The sequence below is a fragment of the Anguilla anguilla genome, chromosome 5, assembly GCF_013347855.1.
Source record: "Anguilla anguilla isolate fAngAng1 chromosome 5, fAngAng1.pri, whole genome shotgun sequence".
Taxonomy (NCBI): domain Eukaryota; kingdom Metazoa; phylum Chordata; class Actinopteri; order Anguilliformes; family Anguillidae; genus Anguilla; species Anguilla anguilla.
In genome coordinates this window covers 62,380,741-62,402,669 of record NC_049205.1, presented here as the reverse complement: position 1 = coordinate 62,402,669, position 21,929 = coordinate 62,380,741, and the positions used below count along the sequence as shown (strand labels likewise).

General features: G+C 42.2%; 1 long non-coding RNA gene across 2 annotated transcripts in view; it reads left to right on the top strand.

Moving 5' to 3' along the window:
• The window catches only part of LOC118228369, a 50,011-nt gene that overhangs the window by 2,635 nt on the left and 25,447 nt on the right, over nt 1-21,929 (top strand). The window lies entirely within an intron of this gene.

Here is a 21,929-nt window from a genome sequence, read left to right as displayed (position 1 = left end):
TGTATAGTTCAAATGTGCATTTTGAGAGCAAACTGAATTGATGGAATTGGTGGGGAGGAGGAAACACTGCCCCCAAGTGTTTGTGTTTAATACTACAATTCATTTCTGATGTAAATGTGACACAAGAAACTAAACAAAGGAAACGATAAGACCTTCATTTGAACAGACACATTTTATTATGATAGACATTTCTGGCGCAAGTATATTGCCAGTTTGAAAGTGGAACCTTGAAGAGATTCAGTGCCTTGAAGAGTCTCCATTTCATACCCTCTTTTCATGAATATTGTTTTGAAGCTTTGAAGGATCCCATGGAATGTAAATGTATGGATGCAACTTTAACGTGACAATAAATTTTTAAATGTAATGCATGAGCAACCTTTAATATTAAGCAATACATTGCAATACAAAGTATATAAGCTATAACTATAACTGAGTGACATGTTTCAATTCGAAAGCTTAGCAGTTTAATCATTTAAGACATTGCTTACTAGCTAAATATAACGCACTGTACGTTTCAACAACAGCGAGCGATTTGCAGCATTGCGCCTTGACTGAATCATATATAAGAGCAAGCATCCTATTAACCCTTTGAGGTGTGAGATCACAAATACGCGATTGGAATGTTCTTGACGGAACATTGTGATGCTGATGTAACAATCACTGCTGGTAACTGACAGCAATGGAGTTCAGCATTTATTTAAGGGCTGAGGATGACGCTATTTACATTATTTCCATTTATTACAGATTAACCTCATCTAAGGTCATGCAGATCTTTACATGCATGCATCACTGGTATCCTGACTTTGCCTGACACAAACAGTCTCCCTTTATGATGAAGATTTGTGACTTTTTGCCAAACAATACATCACAGGGATTGTTCTGTTGGATGCTTCTGAACACAAAAGCTATACGCTTTTGTCACAGTTATTTTGGTGACTTTGAAATGCAGAACAGAGGTTAACCAACTCTAATCTTCATTTTCTGTGTGTATTTGTGGGGTTACTCCTATATATCTTCAGCCATGCCACAGCACCCTGTACATTTATGTGTTTTAATCATAAGTGCTGGTAAATCCATCGCCGGCTGGCAAGATTAGACCTGTTCATTAAATCTTGTAATGTCTTTGGTCCGCTCTACAGGTCCCTGTTCATTTCCATTGCAGATAAAACTGGTGATTAAGTGCATAATCAATCTGCGTTGAATCTGTGGAGGGAGGTCTGATGTGTTTCTGAAGATCCCTGCCACAGACAGGGTTGCCAAATTGGAGTTAAACCCTATATAATTCATTGGGGGAAAATGTATGGCAGTCAGTGACAGACAGGATTTTAAAAGGAGATATGGGGGGACAAATTGTGAGAAATTTGTATGGGAGACAATAGAAGATCAGGGATTTTGAGAACTTTTCATGGGGACTTAATCTGGCAACATTAACCACAGATTTCCCCTCATGGTGGGTCTGATTGGTCGGTCCAGTTTAGCGTTGCTCTGGGGATCAGGTTTTAAAAAGAGGATTTGCACAGTGAATACTTGGTCTGACCTGGACACCAAGAGCGAGTTGTGTTCAAGGCAGGAGTCACACACTCCACTAGAAGTAGTTTTGCAGATTGAAAAATGTAAGATATGTTAAAAGCATTAGGCTACACCAAATAGCATTAGCCATTCAGCAGACACCCTCTGGGAACTGAATCCAGAGTCGCTGAGAAACAAGTTCATTTTCTAAACCGTCGGGTTACATCTGATAATTGCACAGCTTCTGCAGAATGGGTATGTAGCATAATGAAGACGAGTTTGACTCATCACGCCGCCGACAGAAGCTATCAATCCCGAGAGAGGAGCGGGAATTCAGTGGACCACCCCCCTTTCCCCCAACCGCTACTGCTTTCTGTGCCCCCGTCTTGAATTTAATGGGGAACAGCTTGTTCATCTTCTTCGATTTGACGATCCCCAACGTTGGATATTCAGTGACAGTTCAGGACAGTTTTTTTTTTTTTTTACATTAATCTGCCGCAGATGACGCGCGGAAGCTACAAGGCCGAGGTTTTCGTTGGGGGCTCCCTTTGCGTGCAACCTGGAGAACACTGCCGACAAATTTCAAATTTGGGTTGGATCGCTGAGACGACTTTTATGGCCCCAGCGAAACAAAGTGACCACAAAAACTAACCTGTCATGTCGAATAAATCGCGCTGGGAGTGGGAAAGAGATGACTCACAGACACCAATTCCCGAGTTCTGAAAAAAGACGCCCATTTTTCATTTTTTGGGAGACGTCTGAACGTCTGAAACCCTTATAAAAGAGGTTATTTACATTTTAAAAAATAAAACCGCGTGTATTAAATGTACCAAAAATCAGACCGTGCACACCTGCGACCGCAATCTACAATAACAATGTGAGGGATATTATGCTGCCAATATTTTTTTATGCGGAATTGTTGGTGAGGACGTCAGTTGGCTGTTGTAGGAGAATGAATCATATCCGTTAATCTGTCCACAGATTCAAAGTACAAAATTTTCCCTGCTAGCTTAAAGTGGTATCAGATAGCTCCCATATTGGCCGGTGGGATGGACTATATATAAAACAAAACTTGGAGACACGTTTGATCATTCATGTTCGAAATTCAAATTATTGGGTTAAAGTAAATATTACTTTGCATTTTGATGTATGTACGTACGTACGTGTGTGTGGACACGTATTACTATCTTTGTGAGAACCAAATGTCCCCACAAGGATAGAAAGATGAGGAAAATTATGCAAAGTGGGGACCTTATGCTGGTCCCCACAAGTTCAAGAGCCTGTTTTAGGGTTAGGACTTAGGGTTACAATTAGGTTAAGGTTAGGGTTAAGGTTAGGCATGTAGTGGTTGGGGTTAGGGTTAGAGGTTATGGAATGAATGTCGTCAATGGGAAGTCCTCACATGTATAGAAATACATTCTTGTGTGTGTGTGTGTGTGTGTGTGTGTGTGTGTGTGTGTGTGTGTGTGTCGCTCTTAGTTTATTTGTATTTTTGTGTGTGTGTGTGTTGACGTGCAATCTTGTTTCAGCAATGGATTTGGGAAAAAGTAAATGTAGGGAATGGTTCAGAAACACAATGATTTATTCACTTTTACTTGTTGCAGTTGGACCGCAGTTTGCCTGTTTGGTTCCATGAATCCTTCTAAGTGGTTTCGCAAAATTGCATAAAACTCTTGGCAGGTAGCTATCTCTTGGCATGCCATCGGGCCCATAAACATTGTGGCTTAACTCTGAGGTAGACACAACGTTAAAGAGTTGATGATTTTATATATTTTTTTCGGCTGAGCAAATGTGTGTCTCCACCATCATCCAAGCAGTGTCTTTGGCCTCCTGACGGGCAGACTGGGTACAATTATTAATTGCAGTAATTCAGTTCATTGGCTGCAGACTGGGCCCGTTTCGATGGAAAGCATTCTTCCTTTGCTTTTTGTAGTATCAGTATCTGACTCCATCTCGTGCTGTGTTCTTGCTGTTTTACTAAAACACTACGTTTCGTCTGTCTCTCCGGGACCGGGGTTGGCCGCTACTGAGCTAAGGCGTATACCTTGTATTAGTCTGTAGAGGGCAGCAGAGGTGCGTGATTTTGCATCCTTCATATACCCGAAGGTAAGTGCGATTGAGACATCTGATACTCCTGTTGAATCGTAAAGGGATATAGAGAGACCGCACGTGTGCTTCTCTCTGGGCCCAGATGCAGTTTCGGAAGACTAATCTTTTCCCCACAAACGCAGAATATGGTAATTTACAGAGCGGAGCTCCTCTCGCGCTGCGCCGTATTGAGGATGTGGGTAAGCGGCTGAGCTCCGCGTTTTGAACTGCATTTGATGAAAATGCTGACTGTAAACGTCCCTGTACCCAACTGTGCTTTCCTGTTTTTCAAAACTCCTTGTGTGCAATATTATCCCGCATTTACATTTTTATTTAATTTATTTTAAAAATAAAGGCTTCGACGGAAAATCCTACTTAAAATACTAAAATCCTGTCAGCACCATTTCTGTACTTTGAAAGATGCAGATCCTGCATATCATATCCGAAATGCTCATGTTGAACAAACTCTAGAATATTAAACAGATGTTCTACATCTCTGAGTGAATCTCTTGTTATATGGTGTGAAATGCATTAACATGTATTAGCCTGTTTCTGCAGTAGCCTATATCCACTTATAGTGTCTGAACTCTACTCATTTCATTTAAGGACCAGATTAAACGCAGTCCACATGACAGGAGTTCAAATGTGCCTGCTGTATCTTGTGAAAAAGAAGTGTACCGGGTGATCATTCCTTAGGAGCTCATTTTATTTGCCGACTTATTCGGCAGATACCCTATTTGTCATTCCAGTTATTTCCCGTTTGATATGATCTAAGGGGCAGTAAGACTGCTCGCAACGAAGCAATTACAGGAAGGCGCTGACATTGCGCGTACGCGTTTGCGCGAGACCGTAGCCGAATGTGTGGTCACGTGACCTCCATTGATCTCAGTTCCGTATTAGACAATTACTCTGGAATAACAGAGCTGGGAGCAGCAGCGTTTCGTTGCTAATCAGCAATTAATTTCTCTGTTAAAGAAGCCGAGTTACCTGAGCTGTCTTCCGGCTTTCTTGGGCCTGAACTGGCTGCTCATTTTAGGGTGAAAATGAAACTCAGCAGACCCTGTGGCTCTCCTGGACAAAGGGTGTAGGCGCCTGTGATAGAGACAATCTTGTTTCCAGATTCAAGATTATTTCTATTGCCATATGGAACGAGTACAATGGAATGCTTGCTTCCCACTCATTCCCACGGTGTAAGCAGAAAGCCAAAGTACTATAAAGACGCACGCACGCAGGCACCCTCAGGTCTGGCTCGCAGATTTCCAGTTGATCCCAAAGGTGTTGGATGGGGTTGATGTCAGGGCTCTGTTCAGGCCAGTCAAGTTCTTCTGCATCGTTTTCAACAAAACCATTTCTATGTGGACCTCGCTGTGTGCTGGGGGGTGTTGTCATGGTGAAACAGGAAAGGGCTTTCCCCACACTGTTTGGGAAGCACAGAATCATCTAGAATGTGATTGTGTGCTGTAGCATTACGATTTGCCTTCACTGGAACTAAGGGGTCAAGCCCAAACCATGAACAACTGCCCCAGACCAAGGGGTGTCCAGATACTTTGGGTCATATAGTGTACCAACTACTTTTGTCCCTACAATAGTTATTTTCCCCAAACCCCTTTGAATAAATGATTCTGATTGGTGAGAAGCACTCCGCTCCACTATAGTCGCCAACAGTCAATTGCCAATTTCCCCACATTAATGGTTCTCCCCACTCCGCTGTATAGCAGTTCCCCCCTGTGTGCTAAGAGAAGGCTTTCCTCACGTGTGTGTCATGTCTGGGAAACATGATAATGATAAATTTATTTTATTTTATTTTTTTTAAACAAAATAGTTTGAACTACATTTGTTGAGCAGTTGTCGGTTCACAAGCTACTTTTCTCTTCACGGGCGCTTTGCTGTAGTCCAAACTACTTTCAGTGTGGAGTAATTGGTCATTTGTACGACTGCTTTCAAAGTTGCTTCCCCAACACTGGAGTTGTGTGTGTGCACTTGAAAAGCACCAGTGGTGTGTTGGATCCAGTTTGTACCAGCCTATATTTGACCTTTGATGCCTGGTCTTCCACTGCTACACCAGACTTAACATTCGCTGTGAAAAAGAAGGCACTTCTCTAGTTTCCGCACATCTCTAATTCACGTAGAATATTGGAATTCCGATCAAACCTCATTCATTTTTTTTTTTTTTTGGACAGATAATCTCAAATGGACTGTGAATAGCCTATATCCTCTTGATGAAATTGCCGTTATAAAGGTGCTCCTGACAACGGTTGATCAGACTACTATAGCTCTTCAGGTCATTTTTTCCTCTCTGCGAGTGTGCTTCTTCCGTTCATGGTAATCAACGCTGGAAACACGATGCGATCTTAATGGCTTTAATTGATGCCATTGTGTACTGTAATGTCTCACGACGACCGTGTCTGATGTAGAGATTCAATCTGATGTTTTCATTATTATGTTTTTTCTCTCCACTTGTTTAAAAGGTACTTTCACACATTACTACCAGACACTTTCCTACAGGCGTTTAATTAAATTTTCTTTGCGAGCCAGTAGCTTTTATTCGTTAGGTTTTTTATTTTTATTTATTTATTTTTTTTACAAACTATTGAGTTTGAGAAATAGTGATTTTGTTCAAGGAGGTGTAAAATTGCCACCTCATTTGTAAATGTGTCTGGGACAGAGCTTGGTGTGTGATAGTGATTTGAATAATGGATTTAAGCAGGGTGTTCCTTGTGTTTATTTACTTCCTCAAAATGTTTAATTAACTCAAACTCCTGAGCGTTAAAGGTGTGTGTATAAGGAAATGCAAACTTGGCTTGCTGAAAGATGCAGCTTTGGGAGTTGTGAAGATTTGAGTCCATGTCCAAGTCAACAAAATTCCTTGTTTAATATACTTAATATACTTTGCTTAATATTCCACATTTACCGCTTTTGTTTGTATTCAACACGTTTTGATTCGGCTTGACCTGGTATTATTATAAAATCTAAGTGGGTAACAGGAGACTGACCTGTTAGAGGGATGTAGACTAGAGTTTATGCTCTGTGAACCAGAAAAGCAGATGGGTTGGGGGGGGGGTTGCTTGCTTGATGACTGATTATTTGGTGGCAGGGGGTGCGGGTGTGGGGGGAGGGGGGTTGGGGGGTGTGTCTGGCTTTCGGGGTTAAGCTGGCCAGGTGTGCCTCGGTCCTCTGCTTCCTAAATTGCTTCTCCACAGTAGAGGTGCAGCAGATGTGGGGTCACTGCAGTGCACCTGTGCACAGAGATCCATATGGCCCAGCTGTCCGGCCACAGGAAAGAGATGTCTGTGTGTCTGCAGGACAGATAAAGACAACAGCTCAACTTCCTTAAGGACACACTTCTACGTGTGTGTGTGTGTGTGTGTGTGTGTGTGTGTTTGGGTGAGAGTGAGTGTGTGAGAGAGAGAGTGAGTGTGTGCCTGCATGTGTGTGTTTGTGAGTGTGTGTGAGAGTGTGTCTGTGAGTAAGTGGGTGTGAGAGTTTCCATCTCAGATCATGTGATCACTGGAGGAGGCGTTAGTGTTCTCAGATCCGGCCGGGCACTTTTCAAACAGAGCTGAAAATGTGCCGGTGTGCACCCCTATCTGATTTCCCCAAACGCAGGGGGGGCCTGGAGCGCCCTACTGAGCGCGTGTGTGACTTCAGTTGAGCGGGACCGGGGCACGTGGGAAGGGCAGTGGGAAGGGCGTGAAGGAATACAGAAGCCATTCGGGAATATTCACACCCAATTTCCTGCCTATTCTGAGTGCCATTTTGAGTCAGACATGTCTGACAGTGCAGATCTGACTGATGTCACTGGATCCTGTATTTGGGGGGGGTCTCTTAGTCTTTTTATAAATCAATCTGTTTCTCTGTCTTTCCATCTAATTCTCTCCCCATCTCTCTGTCTGTTTCTCCCTCTCTCTTTCTCTCCTTTCCCTCTTTCTCCATCTCTTTCTTCCTCCTCTTTCTGTTTGCTGAAGTCTGAGGGAGTGCCCTTTCTCTGTCTTTCTCCCTCTCTCTTCCTCTCCCTTCCCTCTCTTTCTCCATCTCTCTTCCCTCCCCCTCTGTGTTTGCTGAAGTCTGAGGGAGTGGTGCTGGACTCAGGAGAGCGGATCACTGCTGTTTACCTTCAAATCTTTGATCATCGAATTTGCAAAACAAAGGCAGGAGAGCAAATAGCAAACATATGCATGCACACACGCATACAAACACTCACACACACACACACACACATACACACATACACGCACACCTACATGCGCACACTCGCATACACACACACTTACACACACACACACACATGTATTCGCATACACCCACACTTGCATACGCATACACATACACACGCACTTACATACACACACACACTTGTTATCTTTGGCAGACAGTTTGGAAACTCGCAGTTAAGGCTGTGTGGAGCCTGAACGGCAGTGGAGTGTGGGATAATGTGCTGGTGTTGTTTAGTCACGGTGCCTGACTTGTGTGAAAACAGGTTCAGGAGTGTAATGAATTGCAGTCCAGTGCCGGAAACAATTTAGTAATGTATTTTGTGTTCTGGCTCCAGAAAACTGCAGTCATATTTGCGGTTCTTTAAAAAGAAAAAGAAAAGAAGGTATTTCACATCACTTGCCCATAGTTTAAACATGAAGCGATCGCACACTAATCAAATTTGACTTTGCTCTGCTTTGAAAGTCAAATTTTTTCATTCTGCCTATGGCCACACAGTACTACGGGAGAGCCAGTGACTATTTTACACCCTACAGACCACACAGTACTACAGGAGAGCTAGTGACCATTTTACACCCTACAGACCACACAGTACTACAGGAGAGTCTGGCTATTTTGCACTCTACCCAACCTACCATACTACAGGAGAACCAGTGCCTATTTCACATCCAACAGGCCACACAGTACTACAGGAGAGCCAGTGCCTATTTTACACAAAGCAGGAAAATAAAAACTGTGGGGACGTTGGCCCCCAGGACACCCCTTTTCTATGGCCCTGGCTTGTGATATGAAACCGTATCCAGAGAGGATGATGCGGTCCTCCTCGCCAGTTCCTGCAGTTACGTTCTTGTCCACCTGATGGCGACAGCGGTCAAATTTTGGACCTTACAGGTGCACAATGAAAAATATATATTTAAAATAACGATCAATTTCCATACAGGCTGAAGCAATACAAAGTTTCTCTCAAATATAGATGAATAAGAAATGATCGTATATTTTTAAAAAATTTAAGTTTATGAGGCGTGAGCTGATGTGAAGAGGACTGCGGGAGACTGATTCTCGGGAGAGCGTTTATAGGGAAGCGGTTCCTATTTCACACTTGAGTATTGCAGTTACGACACTTTCTGACGATTGCTTTTCTTTTATTGTGCATGAAGCCGGAGTTTGCATGCCTAATTAACTGTGCCGTAGCTCTGCTTCATCGTAAACGGGTGTCTTTCTCCTGTGGACTCTTGGGTATTAAGATACCTGTTTCTGAAGCCGTTTTTATTGCAGTGATTTTCAAGCAGTTCCTTTGAAACGTAATTAACGCCTTTTAAATTATTTCCTTAAAAAAAACTGTTGAAAAATCAAATTTCATTGTCTACACACTGTAATTCCAGCAAAGCATCATTTATCATTAATTCATTGATACGCTTAAGAAAACGTACTCTTCGTTTCCTTCCTGGTTCATTTCTGCCTATAGTCTTTAAAACAATGGGATACACTGCACAGATGTTTTCTCCTCTGAGATTAAATAATTCAGGTTTGACTTTAAATCAAATAAAGTGGTTTGCACTGTAAAAGCCATTGAAATTAATCAGACGCTTCAGTAGCAAATATGGAAATCAGTTCTTCAAAGTAGGCGTCTTCTCTCAGTCCCTCTTAGCTGTGATTTCTGTTTCTCTTGTTACTGGAAAAAATCCTTATTGATCAACATAAATATATTTATTCATGGTCTTGGGAGATGTTCATTGGGTGTGCCACGGGTGCCAGGAAGGTTCCCTTTCCTGATTGGTTGATTGGTGGGGATTGGTGGTTTATTTCAATGGGTTAAAGCAGGTAACGTTACACATTGCAACTCTCACAACCCAGAACGTATATGAAGCGGACAACAATGCTGGATTACGGATTAGATTTATGTTCCAGGAGTATGACACAACGGTCAAAAAATGCACTTGGCCCACGCCAAGCCTACGGCCAAAAAGACCTGGCCTGAGGAAGGGTAAAGCAAGAAGAAGTGAGAGAGAGAATTCATGCTGAGCCCCTTTAATAGTCTTCATTACAGGTGCTGCCAATTATATTATACATTTCCCCTCTCATTGCTGGTCCACACCTACTGGGAGCAGCGAGACAACTGGCAGGGAGAGCCATAACAGTAACTAGCCACAGTGTAAAGGCCTCTTGCAAATAGCATGATCAGTTGCCATAGCTGCAGTCTTCTGCTTCTTCTGTGTTCAGTTCAGTCCTGTTTCTATTTTAAAGCGTTCACGTAATGTTTCCTGGGCTCTGATTATACCTGTAATATGTAAGATACGATGGAAAACCTGCTGTGGATTTCAGTTTTTGTGGAAACTGAGTACTGTTACAGTGCATTTTAGCGCTGATCTTTTTGTGCGGGTTAAGCTTGAACAGGGCTTGGAGGGTCACAGTGTCTGGTGCTTTTTGTGGACTCCAGTTGTTAATTTGGGCCGTAGAACTATGGCATGTGAACACTGTGAAGTAAAAACAGGACTGAACACTTTTGCACAGGGGTGTCAAACTAAATCTCAAGTTTTCCTTCAAATCAACAAGGACAAGAGAACAAGGTGTGTGGTTTCCTTAGCCAATAAATGCTAAATGAAACGGTTGTGCCGAGAACACCCCCGAAAAACCAGCAGGCACTGCGGCCCTCCAGAACTGGAGTTTGACACCTGTGCATTAGCCAAGCAATGACTTAAACTAAGTGTTATAGTGCTGAAACGTACATAGTCATTCGGCCGATGCTCTTATGCAGAGCGTTTAGCAAAAGCGCTTTGAATGACTGCGCAAGACAGCATCACATGCGCGTATTTAGCCTGTGAAAACACTCCCATGACAAGAAACTACTGTCCACGTGCCTGAGCGTATGTTTTATTTTTATGATGACGATGTACTGAGAATGAACCGAAAGAACCTCTCAACCTGTGCACAACTGTTATTATTCAACAACAAAAAAATAGCGGAGGCTGTTTGTCTAGGTCTACTGCATGCATGCATTGTTAACAGCGGACGCCATCTTGACTGAAAATGCATGGATCTGGTGATCAGTACCATATGGGCCCGTGGGGTTGTAAATTTAAACAGATTCTAAAAGGTAACACGTCTGTCTGTGACTCAAAAAGACAAACTCTTCTGGGGCCTTACCTTACCGGCCTCGGGCGGGTGGCGATACGTTCTCGTTTGATTTGAAATTATGGGCCGCATTAGGCTGGTTTAAACCGCTTCAGAATATACGCTCAGTGAAAATAAATACAGGCAGGGCCGTTGATGTCATTGTTTGAGCCCAAACGTCTGCACTCTGCCCAGCAGACGTTCCTGTGCAGAGCCATCGGTTCAGCTGCATTTCCCATCAGCCCCTGACGAGTTACAGTATCAAACATGTCCGTACCCCCGTCCCTTGTTTAAAAGAAGATGATTTATGTCAAAGACATAATCAGGTATTTGCCTGAATGAAGTTATTGTTATAAAATTCGACAGATGTAGATACAATATGTTCTTTCACTGTTTTGGATATTTGGCGCTGGGTAACGTAGTCTTTCTGGGAAATTTAGCGGCTCAGTTTGAGGAGAAGTTGAGGATCTGAAGCAGTTTCTTCTTCACTGCTCATTTGCGTAGTTGTTCCTTGTTGAAACGTTTTTAAAATGGTGACTGAAAACTCTTCAGAAGTGTGTGAGCGTGCCCATTTCACTTATCTGAATGAGAAGATGGAGATAGCAGTGGAGGACCGATGGTCTTATTCTCTTCTTTACACTGCCAAGGAAACAACTGACATATTGCGGGAGAAAAACATCTGAAAACATCTTGGCTGTCTGAAGGAGTTACTGATGTTTGTCTGGACTTGTTACCGCACTACCATTGCTACTTTGCAATTTAACTTGCATGATTTTTTTTTGCAGGAAACAGTTAAGATTTTTCTGTGCAAATTTAGTGGCTCTGCGGACAAAACACAACAAAAATGTCACACAAGTACCCTTCAAGAACAAAGTGTTGATAATCGGTCTAAGTATGCCGTAGTGTACTAGAGACAAAACAAGAAAACGGTAATCATGATTTCATTGAAGGGCAGACATGCACCTATCTGTAACTGAAAATCTAATTTTCCTAAAGTCCTTAATTTTATACTGCTTTTAAAACAAAGATTTACTATTTCTCTTCTGCATGTAGTAGAAAATACAAGGTGATTGTCCAACAAAGTACCTGTTTGGTATTCAAAACCGTTCGAGCCTGTTGTTGATTCCCCTAAGCGGGTGTTTTCCTTGTACTGCCCGTATTGAGTTTTATTTTTTAATATGTACAGGAAGAGACTTGATATCACTTCCTTTCTCTGGAAGTTGGAGCAGCCAGGTTTTTTTCCCTCTGTCTTTTTAAATAGTAAAATGGTAAATGAACTGCATTTATATAGCGCTTTTATCCAAAGCGCTTTACAATTGATGCCTCTCATTCGCCAGAGCAGTTAGGGGTTAGGTGTCTTGCTCAAGGACACTTCGACATGCCCAGGGCGGGGTTTGAACCGGCAACCCTCCGACTGCCAGACAATCGGTCTTACCTCCTGAGCTATGTCCAAATATGGAATCACAAACGGATTTAAATAAAAAACAAAAAGATATATATACAGAGCAGTTTAATATTGTGGAAAATGAGAAATGCTTATGCTTAAGAATAACTAGAACAAGAATTAAGTAAATTGATGTTATAATTGTACTTACTGTATGCATTTGTTTGTAGTCCTGCATATTATCTGAAAGATATGTGCTTACACACATTTGCAATGGTTTTAAATATAGATGAGGTACTTTTTTTTTTTTTTTTAGACCCGTTTAATATTCAACAGAGCACACATGCGGTCCTATCTAAAATTGCTTTTCAAACCTATAACACTATAAAAGTCTAACAAGATGCAGAGTGATTCACATTTTTTTCAGATTCTATTAGATCAGAAGCGAACAAGGATATAGAAATCCCCACTTCCGCTGCCCCAGAAAAAACTCTCCCAAAAAAAAAACTTTTTCAGACTAAAAAAAGATCAGCAAAGTCTGTTTTTCCTGGAATAAAAAGATTATTTTGTGTGCAGCGTGCCCCATAAACAATCATAAAATAAATATGCAGAATGCCACACTCCCTATCAGTGAGCTAGATACCTGAAATTAATGCCTTTGAGCTGAAAGGGGGGACTTTTTGTTTGAAGCATTTAGAGAACACGTTATCTGAAAGCTCTACTGAGAGGACATGGTTTTGCATAATAAATAATAACTAGAGTCATTATTGCTAATGAGTGGATTAAATGTAGCATAAAGAGCCTGTAAACATGAGTAATGAAGCAGTGATACGGAATGTATAATGTATGATTATCACAACAGAAAGCCAGGTTATGAGTATTACGGAAGTATTGAGTGTAATTAATGGCAGAGTGTTTCGATATTATTGGTGAAATTAAGTCCTGGGTTTTAAAATGAAGTTCGTTGGAAAGCAGTATGAAATATGTCTGACGCTGTCGATATCTTGAAGACGCATTAAAATAAAAAAATTATTTCTCAGTGGCTCAGATACGGCTGTTTTTTTTTTTAAAAAGAGCTAAAATTCTGTTTATAATTTCAAAGCCAAGCAAATAATATATTTACTAATAATACACCTATACTTACACAATGCGCTACAACATAAGGCACAAAAAAAAAACAGCTTTCACCTGTCAATTGAGTTGAAAAGGCAGCCATTTAACCCTTTAAGGTATCAGATCACAAATATGTGATTAGAATGTTCTTACTGTAACCGAACATTCTAATGCTGATGTCACTATCACTGCTGGTAACTGAAAGCAACGTTCTAGAATGCTGACTTAGAATAAAAATTGAAAAAAATAAAAATAAAAAAACATTGCAAAGAACCTGCTCTCCAAAGGGTTAAAATTCCTTTGGCGCAGAGGTCACATGGTGACTGGTGAGGAGAGGGGAGAACGTTTCTCACAGCGGCAACATCGACAAGCTGTTTTAGTCCTCTGATTGCAGTGCCATTGTTAATTTGGAAAGCAAATGGCCGGCAGGACAGCTAATTCTCCATCACGTGGACTGCCTTCTCAGCTTTGTTTTCTTTTGTGTGTGTGTGTGAGAGAGAGAGACTGTGTGTGTGTGTGTGTGTGTGTGTGTGAGAGAGAGAGAGAAAATGTGTGTGTGTGTGTGCGTGTGCAGGGGGGTGGTGGGGGGTGTGGGTGGACTGTCAGGAAGCCAATAAGGGACTCTTATTCATCAAACAGGTATTTAGTCTCAGGACATCCCTTCGCCCCCCCCCACCCGACGGCCATGTTCTCACGCAGCACAATGGCACAGATGCTCACTTTAATCAGTGCTGTCAGAGTGCAAACGAGCAAAGGCTGCTTCCAGTAATTAATCCTTTTTTTTTTCCCTCCGGTCAAGTTGCACTTTCGGGACAGGAAGCCGTTTCCTGGTCCTCAGAGGAGAAGAAAAGTACCTTTATTTGCTCCTTTCAGGAAACCGGGAACCTGAATTTCGGTTCCTGTTCCGATTATTTAGATCAAAATAATTGTTAACGCTTCGTTGAACCACATGCCGTTGAGCCTGTATTACACAGTGCCACAAGCCCTAGCATAGCATCTGACATAACAAGTTGTGACAAATGTATTACAGCTGCCAATGGATGTCATTACGCTGACATCATTTATGCTGCCATCACGTTGTAACAGTTATTATGACAGTGATATTATGATGCTTGTCGTGAGCTGTGTTATGCTGTAATGACTTGATTTGACAGGTGTTATGTCACGCCTACGGCAGTGTTATGTAGGCTCATAGGTGCATAGCACAAGCAGTATTTCCACCAAACCTGTCACCTGTTGACTTTTAGTAGATAGTTTAATGGGTTGGAAACATCGCATTTTAAAATATGTTTAGAACACGGTTACAGAGATGAATATTTCCCATTGAATCCAAAAACAAGGCCCCATTAATTAAACACATCTTCCTCCTTTGTTGTAAGTGTGTAATTATTATTATTATTTTTTAACTTTCATAAGCCACATGCCTGGAGTATTTTCCTACCCTGCTGGCTGTCTGGCTTATTCTCAGGAATGTGTGGCATTTCCCAATCAAGACCGAGGCTTAACGAGCTTAACAAGAAGTCCCGGCCTCCTGGGTTCAGGGCTTCATCGAGGGGGACATTCTCCTGTACTTACTTCATCACTTCACAACCACAGTGCCATTTTTCAGCAGCAATGCTGAGGCACAGCAAAAAAACAAAACATTTTTTTAAAAATTTCAAGATACTAAATCAGAGACTGACAGCATACGCAATAATATTAAGGTAATACTACTTATAGGACCACTTCTCTCCATCAGATGATTGTGTTATCCTAAGAATCCTGTTTGTAAAATTGGGGCCATATGAGGGAACCTTTCTTTGAGCAGGATACCGTATCATCAGATGACGCTCAGTCTAAATCCTCACATTCCAAGATGGCCGCCCTAACGCTCTCGCAGTAGATTTAAAGTACACGCATTGACTGAGCCCGGACCACAGCGTGGACGCTGGATAGCTCACGATCCCCGGACGGTTACAGCACTGTGTGAATGAGTCGCATGGAGCTGTATGGCGCATCGGGCTAGCGCACGCCGCCATGCGCCGCGACGCCGCGGAGGCGCTAGTGGTGTGATTTACCCCGGGGCCCGGTGCAGCGGCGCGGGGGCTAAACGGTGGGATCATTACCCCCCCCCCCCCCCCGCCTGGATTAATCTGCAGCTCCGCCACGTGACGGCAGGCATGGCTCAAAGTGTCCGGGCATAATCGCCCGAGTGACAGCTTCATTTGTAATGTGGGGGGGGGGGGGGGGGGGGCTGGCAGAGCGGGGGGCCGGCGGGCGGGGCGGGGCTGAGTGGGGGGGGGGGGGGGGCTTTTTCCCCTGCGTGGCGGAATGATGGAGGGCTAGTGGTGGCAGGGCTCGTGTCCACGAGAGAGAGAGACATGGAGTGTGTATGTGTGTGAATGAGAGAAACGGAGAGGGTGCATGAGGCAGAGAGAGAGAGAGAGCGAGAGTGCATGAGACAGGCAGACAGACAGAGAGAAAGGCAGAGTGAGAGAGAGAGAGAGAGAGAGAGAGAGAGGCTGACATAGAGTGAGAGGTGTTTCATAAAGACATGACAATGGGAGAGGGTCTGAGAGCAGAAGATTGGTGGGCTGACAGGTAACCACCATAATCTGCGTAGGTGTGAGATTAGGGGAGGGGAAATCGTGGGGCGGGCGGGCGGGCGGGCGGGCTGGCGGGCGACTTTAAAAGACCTGCCGCTGCGTTTGAACTTTACCAAACTGCGGGGCCACGAACGGGCCTCTTGAGCTCGGTGAACGTCTGAAGCAGCACCGCTTGGGGGGGGGGGGGCCCTGAAAATCAGCGAGAGACCCCCTTCTTCCGCCGGGAGCCCCCAGAGTAGCGGGTCACCCCATCCTGTTTAACCCCAGGGGCGCCTTGCTCAAAAAAACTTTATTAAACTTTATGAGAATCTTAATGAAGTTTTTTTTTTTTTTTTTTTTTTTTTTTTTTGCTGCCCTTCAACATAAATCCCTCCAGTTAAACTACGTGAGAAAGCGAGTCGGTTATACTTTTGAAAAATATTTCTTCTAACAAGCTCTCATTAAAGATTCCTTTTCCGTTCTTCTTTAATTCAAATGTGTTCTTTCTAAGTTATTCATAGTTCTGTGGGGAGTGCTTTTATACGAGTGGGGATCTTCTGTTCTCCTCGGTCTCTATAGAATTGAAGTTTTACAGTCCTTGTATCCACAACCCTTTGGTCAACCCCTCAGAAGGAATTACTAACACACATCAAATTAGCAAACAGATAAGCACGCTTCATACAAATTATGTCTGGAATGCTTGATTTTATACCAGGATTTGTGAAATCTGTTTTTCGTGTTTTTGTTATCATGCAGAACTATTTTCTACGTGTTTATTTTAACGAACATTCTGCCATTAAGCATTTTAGAATTGGAAATAAATTATTTGTTTCAACATTTTCTGTGCACAGAAATGTATAGATAGTGACCCATGGGCTCTGCTCAAGGAACTGCAAATAAATTCTTAACGGCATAGATATGGATTTGCTATAATAACAACTATGAACCTCTGCCAGTTAAAATTTATTTCTGAGATACCCATGTTTAAGCTTGCTAGGCAAAGGGAACGGAATTTATTTTTCAGTATTCCTTTTAAGGTTGTTTTTTTATGGACTTAATCCTTATCTGTGAGACCACCTATATTTCAGACTACACTCCCACCCACATTCCACCAGCTCGGTACTTTGGCTGTTCATCTGATCTCCATTGAATAAGAGCTGCCTCCTCCATTTCATATTTGGACCTCTCTAGGTTTTGCAAAGACACATAAATTAATATGTAAAATTATCTCATATTTTTTTGCAAACATCTCAAAGATATTCCTAACATTTATAAAGCTTCAGGAGACAGCTAAGCAATGTGGCTTGTATCTTAAATGAAAGCTCACTATAAAGGACGGTTTTCAAAGATCGGTTCAAGGTCGGTTTCACCATGTGTGCACTCAACTTTCTTGAAGTCTTTCAGGTTCCGCTACGTATAAGAAGCTCTGTAATACATTCTTTAAAAAAATATATAGAGCAAGCTTTATTCATTTTTATTTTATTTACCTGCCACGCAGCATAGCTATGTGTCAAAGATAAAAGCTATGAAAGATAAAAGCTATAAACGATTTAAGCTATGAGGAAAGACTTAAGAGTTAGTGTAACGAGGAGACATAAATGGAAATTAGCAAAAGGTAAGTAGTCAATGTGTGGAACAGAGTAGTCAGTGTGTGAAATAGCCTGCCAGGTCACGAAGTAGAGGTAGAAACTCTGGATTTTCAAGACTAGGCCTGACATGGTGTTAGATACGATCTAGTCTAATAGGTAATCCGAGCGCTAATTTGATTAGGAAAATGGCGAGCATTGTTAGGCTGAATGGCCTTGTTCTCGTCATTATGTTATGTTACGTAATGTTAAAGACAGGAAGTGGTAACCAGGGGAAACCTGTCTGTTTTTAAACCCGTCCCGCTGTCTCTGTGATACACTTTCAGTTCTGTAGCCGCTGACTTCCAGGCTTAAACATATTTTTAAAAAAATTTTTTTTTAAACATACAATCCATTTATTTATATTTAAGGGAATGGACTTGCAACTGCAAGAGGTTTGATTCTCAGGTGTGTCACTGCTGTTTTGTTGTCAATGTGGCGGCTTAACCTAAATTGATTCATTAAACATTATGCTGCAATGAGTTCAGTTGTTAAAGGGGCTGTTGACTCAAAAAAATGAAGTAAATCTATATTTACACTTATCCAGAGTGCCATCTATCCATCCAGATAGTTTTGTTGAAATTTTTTTAGAGATATTTGCTGCTGCTTATCCTGATACAACTGACATGTTTTTCATGGTTTGGGCTCAGCCCCTTAGTTCCAGTGAAGGTAAATCTTAAATGCAATGACATTCTAGATGATTCTGTGCTTCCATCTTTGGTAACAGTTTGGGGAAGGCCCTCTCCTGTTTCAGCACGACAATGCCCCCGGGCACACAGCGAGGTCCACACAGAAATGGTTTTGTCGAGATCGGTGTGGAAAAAACTTGACTGGCCAGCACAGAGCCCTGACCTCAGCCCCATCCAACACCTTTGGGATCAATTGGAGATTTTGGATGAGATAATGGACGTCAGGTGTCCGCATACTTTTGGCCATGTTGTGTATACTGTAGCAATTAAGGACCTTGCTTAATGGTACAACAAACCTATAACCTTGATGTTCCATGACCAGATCCGTATCAATTATGCTAATTATGCTACACTGCCACCCACTTGTTAAAGTGTAATTCATTGGCCTTTCTAAAAAGCTGTCGCAAATATTTTGCACCGGTATTTTAATGCTTATTATAACTCTCACCCATCCAGCTTTATAGCTCTTAAAATGATAATGAGGGATTATCTCTCAAATCTACATCCTTAACTGATTTCTGCACAATGTGAGCCACAGACACCAATAAAGCTATCGTTCTCGCATAACAATGTAATTTCAGGACCTCCAATGATTAACGGTGTCATTATAACTGAATATGAGGGTAAAAAGGCAATAACACACACACTATATTAAAATAGATATTCTTTGTGGAAAAATAAAACATGCATGATATTAATCTCCTTACCGTTATCATTCAGGGGAAAAGCCTTGTTTGGGTACCATCTACCGACAAATCTCACAATCCTATCCAAAGGGAATAGCTTTATTGTTTTGTGTGCAAGTACAAATTAAGAAAGAAAGAAAAGTGGGTAGAAAGAAAGATGTTTGCAGCAAGGCAGCAGGCAATACACAAAAATAAGCAGCATTAATACAATAAAAAAAATTCTGAGATGAAGAGACAATTATTACATTTATAGGTAATTGACTATATGTTCTGAAATACTGCATTGCATACTAATCCGTTGATTCATCTGTAGGTTACACACTCACAAACAGCTTTTGACCAGCATTACTTTATACTGTGAAGTAAAAAAAAAAAAAAAAAAATCTAGAACTTTTTGAAAGCGCTGAAGATCCCTCACAGATTCCCTCCAGTCTTTGATCCTAATTATCGGAGGCGACCTGCGTCATGGCAACCTTGCTCACGAGCAATTAGCTTACCATTTCCCAGACCTCCAAGTGCCATCTGTCTTGTCCTCTGTTTCGTATTTACACTGTGAAACACATCATTTCTTTTCTTTCCCACCATACTTTTCCTCTTAAAGTGGCAGCGCTGTGCAATGGTCCGGGATTCTGTCTTGAAACACAGGGGTTGCGTGTTCAAATCCAGGATGCGGCACAGCTGTTGTACTGACAGAGAACAGCTTGTTAGGCACTCTGAATAAGGGTTATCTTCCATGGAAAGTGTATGACAATGCAAATAACGCCATATTGTAGTAGTTTAGTATCATCATGTGTATTAAAGAAAATGAAGTAGAATGTGAATGAGGTTAGATTACATTAGCAAGCATCCCAACATAGCCTCTCCAAATTAGCAATCATCCTAACAGAACCACTCCAGCTGCACTTGAAGTGGAGAGGAAGAAACTGTTATTTTATTGTTTAAAACAAATATGTCTGCTGAAACCCTGGCATAGGCAATTTCCAAAATATGCTAGTTTTAAGTACTTCAAGTGTAGCCAGAGTGCTTTTTCTCTTTACTCCTACTATTGCCAAATCCATGAACCGTGATAGTTCAATAAAGTAATCCCTTATCTTCCTTCAGGTTTGGGTAATGCTCACTTACACAGCGGCATACACGCTCTGATAAAGCAAACGCTACTTTGCTTGGGCTGGTTTGATTGAACTCATTTAAACTTGTTCTCAGCGGTAATTCAACCCTCAGACTATTTCACTGTCTGTGAAAACATGCGCTCGTCTTACAGTCATGAACCTGAGATGAGAACGTGCAAATTTTTCGTTTCGCGAGTTTCAAAAAGCACATTTTGGATTCGAGTGCGGTCAGAAATTTGGGAGGTTGTGCAAGGACAATGTGTCGCACAGGACTCCAAATCGGACCCGGTCGCTGGCATAAGCGACTCTGTGCAGTCGGTTAGGGCCACAACCATTCCCTGAGCCGCACATTTCCATTTAAAACAACATTCGACGACAGTTTCGTGCCACCAGATCGAAGGGCTGGATCTGCCCCAAATATTGAGTGAACTTGGTGTCCGATGCACTTAACATAAAATACGAGAGAATATATTGTGAAACGGCACACATGAACGTTTGCGCGTTCTACCACTACCTATGTTTTTATTGAGTCGGGCTTTTGGCTTCCCAAGTGAATGTGATTTATCAAGGTGATTCAAACAAGCGATGTTCCAATGTATTTATAGAATGAAGCAAAGAATAAATACATAGAAAAATCAATTGCGCCAAACAAATTTAATTCCACCATTCAAAGTAGACTAATGAGCCAACGTGTTATTTTATTTTTTGACCTCGCAAGATATACCCCCGAGGTGCCAGCTCTTAACAAGCCAGAGCAGTAACTGTTGAGTGTAATTTAGAGAACAAACAGGAGGCGAGTCACCTTTCTATTTAAACGGGAGGCGCGTTGCTTAAAGCCTTCGCCATTCATCACAGTTAAGGTGAGGTTACGGCGGAAGCTAGATTGAGCGTGTGCAAACAGTGTCGAGGCGCGCGGGTGGCCCTGCCAAACCCACTAATGCGATGCGCCGCGTTTCTGCTGAACCAGCATTTGTCCCCGCGCGTCCACGCCTTTAAGGTCAGGCTCGCTTCGCTGATCCTGCAGTCGTGAAAAGATGAGACGCGCGCCTCCGCCCCCCCTCCCCCCCCCCCCCCCCCAGTTCGCCTTGTGTTTTTCTCGTCGCGTTGCGGCGTGTTCGAATAATTTTAGAGCTCGGGAGAAAAAGAGCTTAATTATAATTAGGAGTAACTCCGAACGCGCTGAAATAAAGATTGATAACGGTACGGGGGGGGACCTGTTTAAAATATTGTCTGTCGGGGGATGCCAGCCGTCCCCAGCTGCAGCGATTCATCACTCTCGCGGACGGGCGGAAAGCAATAAATTGTAATCTGCGGCAGGATGCTTGCTCTGCTGGGTCGCGGGCTAAATACCTGTAATGTTTTGAGCTCCGCGGCATTCGGATTGACCTTAAACATGAAGACGTGTTTGAGAACGGGACCTACTATTTGCTCTGTGTGTTCCACCGTCAGAGACCCCCGGCTATCACTCTGACTAATAGTGCATGTAATTAGTGTAACCGGCGTGGGAATGAAATTCTCGAATATTCTGCCGTAGCCTAGTGTACCGAGTAGGCTAAAAAAACTGTACTGTTACTACGGACTAGAAAAGTTTGTATGCGTGAATGTAAGATCGCAGCCTTTCTATTAATAGGCTATTAGGCTATCTAGATTTTAAAAATAACGGTAAAACCGTAAAGCCATGGAGTGATTTTCAGGACGCAATATATTGAACGTTTAAAAATTATTTAGAAATTATTTTAAAATGTAATATATGAAAAATATTAGATATCATTTAAGATAATTCCCTGTGGTGTTTGTTTTTATTTTTTACATTTGGCCTCTTCACTCTACCTTCCAGCT